Consider the following 7,078-nt stretch of genomic DNA (forward strand, 5'->3'; position numbering starts at 1 on the left):
TGGTTACAATTTGCATATTTAATGAAAGTCACCCTATAAAATGTTAGGTCAAAAGAGAAAGAGAAATATACCATTGGTGCTAAAACAACCAGTACTAGTTTCTTTGGTAATGTTTTCATTATTGAACAGCTGAAACCACATATTTCCTAATAAACTAGCCCTGTGATATTTATTGTGTATGTCCTGGAGAATCAAACAGCTGAAGCCTTTGATCCCAGTTAATTCTTTATCCATGCTCAATAAAAGGAACTGGACATGAGCAGCGTGAGCCTGAAATGGCAACACTTCAGTGGTCTATAAAGAGGAGCTAGTTTGATGGGGATATGCTTTAAACTAAACCGGACGTAAAACTTCTGTACATCTGTTACCACATGTGCTCAGACAGCGGGGGGGGGGGGGCGACATCAGAAAGTATTGACATTTGTATTGAAGTTCCACTTGATCATGTGTTCCCGCTTTAGACTGCCGCAATTGCAGATGTTCTCTCATTTACTTGTCAATATCACGAGTGCGGCATGTTTCATCCCAGGGAGACAACTGTTTCTCTTTGATTCTGCAGATGACAGTGGATTCTGCAGTGTGATTAGGGCAATGGGGACAGAACCACCCACTCACTGCCACCACGCTGAAGTATTGATGTGCTCTGAGGAATTCCCACACATCACATCTTCATAGACCTTTCATGCTCTACACTAAGCTCGACTCAAAGATGTGTCTCTATAAAACGCTGTGGCATTCGTACAGCTAAAATCAAGCTTACGGCATCCGGGAGGGCATTAGACACGTTTTCTGTCAACAAATTAGGTTATCAAATTGGAGAACAGCTTCAAAACATCACGATTTCATACCATGCTGTGCACACCGGTATATTAACCAGCTGTTTACATATGGATGATTGTCATTTGTAACTTGCAGTTAAAAGATCACCAGTGTCAGGAACAAGTGAAGCGATAGTGATAAACGAGGTCATGATGCTTATAAGTGGATGAATGAAGACTGTACCGAAAGCAATAGCATGTTGAACATAATGCAGTTTGACAGGGCTTCGTTCTTACAACAACACCCAAAATTCAACTTTCAAAACCAGCCTGAATAGACTCACAAGTTCTGTGGCCTTTCTTTCTAAGAACACAGAGGATAATACTTCAAAGCGAAGGCAAATGAGACAGCATTTCTGTAGCACTCAAGACTGTGCTGTGCTGCAAAAGCTGACAATATCTTTATAGCTTGTGTGGGGGAGAGTTGAGTGTAACCTGGGCTCGCATCCCAGGAAAAGATGGATCACAAGTCTCTGGCAAAGTAGCAACTGTGCATCAAGAATTCAAAGTGTGCTCGTTTCTGCTGTAATTGGCAATTCACTAGTGAGAAATCCAATCATCGCCATAAAAACTCAAGCAGAGCTGCATATTCTTTGATACAACTTTACAGCTCAAATGACAACTGTCACATCTAGTCAACTTCTAGGTAATATTCTCAGAGAACGGAACAGTTCTCATAAATAAAATGTACTTTGGTGGTCAACCCAGATAAATTTACAGGATGGATGAGCAGATGGATCAACACTGAAGGGAAGAATGCAGATCCATTTCAGATGTTTACTCTGACCCGCCGCATTTCAGGTAAACCACAAGATGTCAGAAACACACCTCACTGTGCTTTTTAACAAGCAAATAAAACAGCAACGAGCAGTTTTAATTAATGATATTTACAGAGGCAGTCTGAGTCTGTGCATGAAGTGAGCTGTTAGGAGTCTGTCTCCATGCCTCTCAAACGCTGCTGTTGGGTGAAAGCTGCATTTGAACTGCAGCGTATTGTTCCTGTTGGTGATGAAGAGGTGATCAAAATTAAGTCCGAACCTCTGACACAGCCAGTCCAGATGACAACTCTCTGGCAACTATACAAAACACTACACAAGAAAGCTCTGATGTATGCTTTTTTTTCTAATGCAGACCTATTCAACTGTTAAAATATGCATCCACAACACTTAACTAATCTTAATGTAAGCCTACTTTAGGGCATGTGTGCAATATGCAGCTGTAAGTAGGACAATAAAAAAATACTGGAGCCTATATTAAGGCTGCAAATAATTATCACTGTCATAATCAGTTAATCTGCCAGTTATTGTCTCATTTAATCATGTGGCCTACATAAGTCAACAGTTAAAATGGCCGTCACAATTTCCTGAGACCAAAGGTGATGCAATCAAGTGGCAAACAGTCAAAACCCAAAGATACTTAATCTATAACGTTCAGAGGCAGCTTAAAGGACGCTTAAATGAGAGAATGTTTGGAAAAAACAATTTCAACAATTACAGTTGTACATTAATATTCTTTTGATTGACAAATTGATTAATTGTTTGACTCTGTGTCTAGAGGGCTAAGATCAGAATAATGGACTTGACAGAGAAATCCTGTTTCAAGCATTAACTCTTCCTTTTAAATGTCTTCCAGTTTCCTGCAACTGAATCTGCAGATGAGTAAGTAAAATGTCTGCTGTGTGCAATTGCACTGACTTGAATTTACAATTGCTGACTGTTACCAGGAAGTAAGGTCACGTAAAGCTTTTCTTCTGCACGCTTAAGATGTTGGAGCGTCCCACCAACGCTCAAACAAGCCCAACCCCCACCACGTAGGGAGGACCACTTCAAATAAATCTCAACCTTGAGGAAACACTGTACGATGCTTTCAACTACAAAGGTCCTCCATTTCATCTCAACCTGTCTAATGACAGTAACTACATTATGAAGCTTAATATAGACTCCCCACTGCACAAAGGGAATTAATGAATGCATACTTTTCATTTCGCATGTGTTCTATTTCTTTGAAAAATACAAACCAAGAATATGAGCGCATACGGCGGCATACATTCATCCAAATCCAAAGTAAATTACTTGTTCCAAATCATTTAAAGGTAGCTGAAAGCCTTCAAATTAGCTGCAACCCTGAAGGATACAGGTTAAATGCTTCCTTACTTTGCAATCAGCTGGTGTGCTGTGATGAGATGACGGGAGCCTTACAAAACCAACATAATCCCCTTGTCCTGGACTAATCTGATGGCCTGGACCTCGAAACAAACACTGTTAAATTCTCTTCTTCCACACGGTTCCTTTGACACACACAAAACTGGACGAAATGAACACAAAAACATAACAGAAAACTATCGCTGGTTTTTGCAAATCCTTAAGACTTAGTATTTCCTTTTGGTCAACACGAACATATCTGACTGAAAGTCACAGTGTCAGCACATACATTAATCAATGGAATGGGGGTCACATCCCAGCAGCTCGATTAGCACAAAAATCAAACTGGTGGATTAGGAAATGGCAGTTTCTTCAACTGGCATTGCTCTCATGTTCGCCTCGGGCTCTTATCCAGGCGCTGCACAAATTTACACATCTCTGACAACTATACAACGTCATGCTATTATGTGTAGCTCAGAGTCTTAAATTTTACTCTACAATTGATGGCCCTGTCAGATTGTAGAAAATGTGTCTGACGTGCTACAACAAGGCTCTTAACACCCTTACAATGATTAGAACAAATTATTACTAAAAAAGAAGGTAATCAGACGGAGAGGAACTGCCTTGAAAAGGTAGTCAGCTGGAAAGGAAGCAGTTCCAGCTCTCAGCTCTCTGCCTTGCAATGAGCTGGTGCTGAATTTTCCTTGTTAGAAAAGATAGAAAAGAACAAATAACAACCAAGTACAAACAGGAACACTGCTGCTCCAATAATTATTTTGTCAGCTACATTATTTCAACCTTGGGACAGAAATCCTTGGCAACTTGAATCCTCTGGGCTCGACAGCATTGTTTTCCTATCTCTAGGATTTATTTCTGTATGGCAAGCAAATGAGAAGAATGAGAAATAAAAGGTCTCAACATAAAGCACCCTTAACATGTATAACATCAATACATTAAAGTCAGTAATGAATCAATACTGACCAAACACTCTCACGGGCTAAGTGAAAGGCTTGAATCATTTATAGGCACAGCTGACAAATTACAGAAGCTCTAGTGAAGTTGATCTCCTCACTGCTCCCTGGTCTTAAGATGCCTTCTATTGCTGGAGGAGTAAAATGGTGAAAAGTACCAAATAGTGAAGCAGCGTGATACTTATAGTGCTGTGTTAACATCACTTCCTGTACGACACCTGAAATCATTACCAACCACCAAGTCTGGCTTCAGCGACTTCTACAGCACACCAAGCCACACTTCAAGCAAACCAACTGCTGTTTGCTACTGACCTCTGTGACAAAGCGTTAAGTAGTACAAAACCACAAGTCAGTGGCAAGCTGACTGGATGCTGCACTAAGAACTTCTAACATCCAAAACACTGGATGAGTGCATGGTGCAAATGATCCATGTTTATTGCATGACGCACTGGAACAAAGTGGATTAACAGTTCGGTGACGTATTACTACAACTGTGTGTTGGCGGGTTGCATGTAGTATCTTACGCCTGCATGAATGTTAAGGTTTTCCTTTATCAGTCGCCTCAGAGTTATTGCCACACCCCGACAAAGGAGCTGCCAAACTGATATTTCAAATTAACTGCAGCACTAGCTAGGAACCCTTGAGGCTCTTTAGGAACAAGTAACACATTTTACTGCCAAATATTCAAAATTCCTTTCTCTCTCTGTGACTGGTGGATTTATCTGAACAGGTGAAGCTTTTCAGCATGTCATTACACATCTTATGGCAGCTCTCACCTCTAGTAATCAACATTAGCCGGTCCTTGGGTGGAGAGTGTACTCTGTAGCCCAAACAATACTGGATTTTTGAGGCCAATCCTGATCAAATGTTTTCAAAAATCCAATAACTATATGTCATAATACTATTTTGTTTACATACCTTCAAACACAAAACTGGGATGGATCCCAAATATTTTTTTTTTTGGAAAGAACTATAATCGAGAGACATGCTAAGCAAGACTTACTCAGTGAAAAACTATGGAAACATGACCCCGTTTCTGGATGACATCAAAACTAGTTTGACATTGCTGTACCACCATTTCTTGCAACTTATTGGCTGTTGTATATTCCAAAGCTGCTAAATTTGCAATAAGCTATTGACAGATGTATCAGCCTGGCCAATTCATCGGTCTTAGCAATACCGAATTTGGCCTTTTCATGGACACTGCTGACCCTCTCTCAAATATGTCCCTATGAGGTAATGCTAAATGCTCCCTGAGACTCCATGTCTATTCATGGACAGATGGAGGATATTAAGAGTTACAGTGTCAGCACTTATGAGCTGCACTAGTACAAACAGAAACACAAATTACAAGTGAACAACCAATCATGTATGATTAACTGTTAGTGGCAGTGCACTGGGAACAATGAACAAGGCTGTGCAAAACCTGTGATAACTTTATCTCCAAAGCTTGCCCGCACAATGGTGATTAAAACCTAATCTCATACTTTTGTTGCCACAAACCCATCATTTTGCCAATGCGGCTAATTCATGTGGCTAATTCAAATTTAGACGAATACTGCCGCTGAAAGCAAACCTTTTGTGGAAACTTCTCCTTTGGGGTTTTTCATGAAACATAAATGGACATGATGAAATTCTGCAAGTTGGGAGCTATTTTATCAAAATGCTGGGTGTTGGGGCTGCAGACTACTTGGCCGGTCTTTAATGTGGCACTGTCATCCTCTGTGGAGCAGCACAGACCACAGGGCAGAGCACAGGGTTAGCCCACAGTGGTCTTGTAAAAAAATGTTTTGTGCTTTAATTGAATGACTCATTTCACTGAGATGGGACAGCCCCAACAACACGAGCCAAGGAAAAGAATCTGGAGAGAAGGGTCCCAAATGTTTTTTCCCCGTCAGAAAGCTCAAACTCGAGGCTTATTAGACCACAAACCACCATTTCATGAGATCTTGTCTCCTGGAGAAGAACTTGTTACAGGAGGGTAACATTGTTGTTACACTGGCAGCAGCGGAAGTGAAACGCAGGGTTCAAATAGTCAGTGTCACATATTCTCACTCTGAGCTGAAACCTCGAGAGCGACACGATCATGAAAAACGTTTCCGTTTCTGTTTTTCTCGGGATCATTAAAAAGCCTCTGACGGTCGCTCTGGGGTCCCCGGTGCCCCGCTTGGGAAACACTGTACACCAACAGTCGCACTGGTGGAATCTGCGGCTTTAACTCTGCCAAACTCAGGTTCCCTCGTAACGTTCTGCTGCCTTAAATTTCACTTCACATGACATTTATCTGTACCAAAAAGTGTGTTTTTTTTAACCATTAACACATCTTGTCCTCCTCCTCCTCGATGTGATGGCTGTTGGTTGCTACCCGCGTACTCAAGTTAAACGGTTTTAGTTAGCGACTGCGTTCCAGGCTAAGTTAGCAGTTTCACGGGTTTACACGTTAGTTGAAGTTCAAGAAGCTAACAGAGCTAAGTTAGCTTGGTGTAATGAGCTAATCTGACTAGTACGCTAGCTGGCAGAGTGAAACAATGAGCTCAGAGTGCAGTCAGGCTTGGCTAGCTTGCTTGCTTGCTTGCTTGCTGCTGCATGCTGTGTTGGCTACTTGTATGGTGTACCGCTAGCCAGCTCGCCTTGCACGGAAGGCTAACGTTAAATGGCTAACGAGTCGTAGCACTATCAACAATGAGAGAGAGAGAAAAAAAGAGAAAAATGTACTAACTTACCGACTTAGCTAGCCACTCCTATTCCAAACCCTGGTATGTCCATGGTGGTGTGCACTCCATAAAAAGAACAAATCAGAGGAATTGGCTTGAATTACAGTAAAACCTCTAAAAAAATCTGAAGTACCAGAAAGCAGTGGCAGCGCACTCCCCAAGACATCCAACACAAGAGGAGGGGAGGCCAGCGATTCACTGGACTTCTGCCATCACACTTCGAGATACCGTCCACATCGAAAACAACCGAGTCCGGAGCGCATTTTATCGGTGCGGTCTGAAGCCCGACACAAGTCCAGTCCTCTTCCGCGACCTTACGCCGATTAATCCCACAGCGAAGAGCTTCCCATCCAGGTTAATTCCTCCGTATTCGCCGTTTCTGGATGAGCGCCGTAGTGGTTCTTCGTGTGGGAACTGATACAATGTAGCCAACC

At 41.8% G+C, this 7,078-nt stretch overlaps 1 protein-coding gene across 4 annotated transcripts in view; it reads right to left on the bottom strand.

The window, feature by feature from the left end:
- The window catches only part of znf609b (zinc finger protein 609b), a 75,181-nt gene extending 68,103 nt beyond the window's left edge, over positions 1–7,078 (bottom strand). For all 4 annotated transcript variants that reach the window (XM_070971528.1, XM_070971438.1, XM_070971699.1 and 1 more), the window contains exon 1: positions 6,654–7,078. The gene's annotated coding sequence lies outside the window, so the exon portion shown is untranslated. The remainder of the gene's footprint in view (positions 1–6,653) is intronic.

The sequence above is a fragment of the Chaetodon trifascialis genome, chromosome 1 (assembly GCF_039877785.1).
Source record: "Chaetodon trifascialis isolate fChaTrf1 chromosome 1, fChaTrf1.hap1, whole genome shotgun sequence".
Lineage (NCBI taxonomy): Eukaryota > Metazoa > Chordata > Actinopteri > Chaetodontiformes > Chaetodontidae > Chaetodon > Chaetodon trifascialis.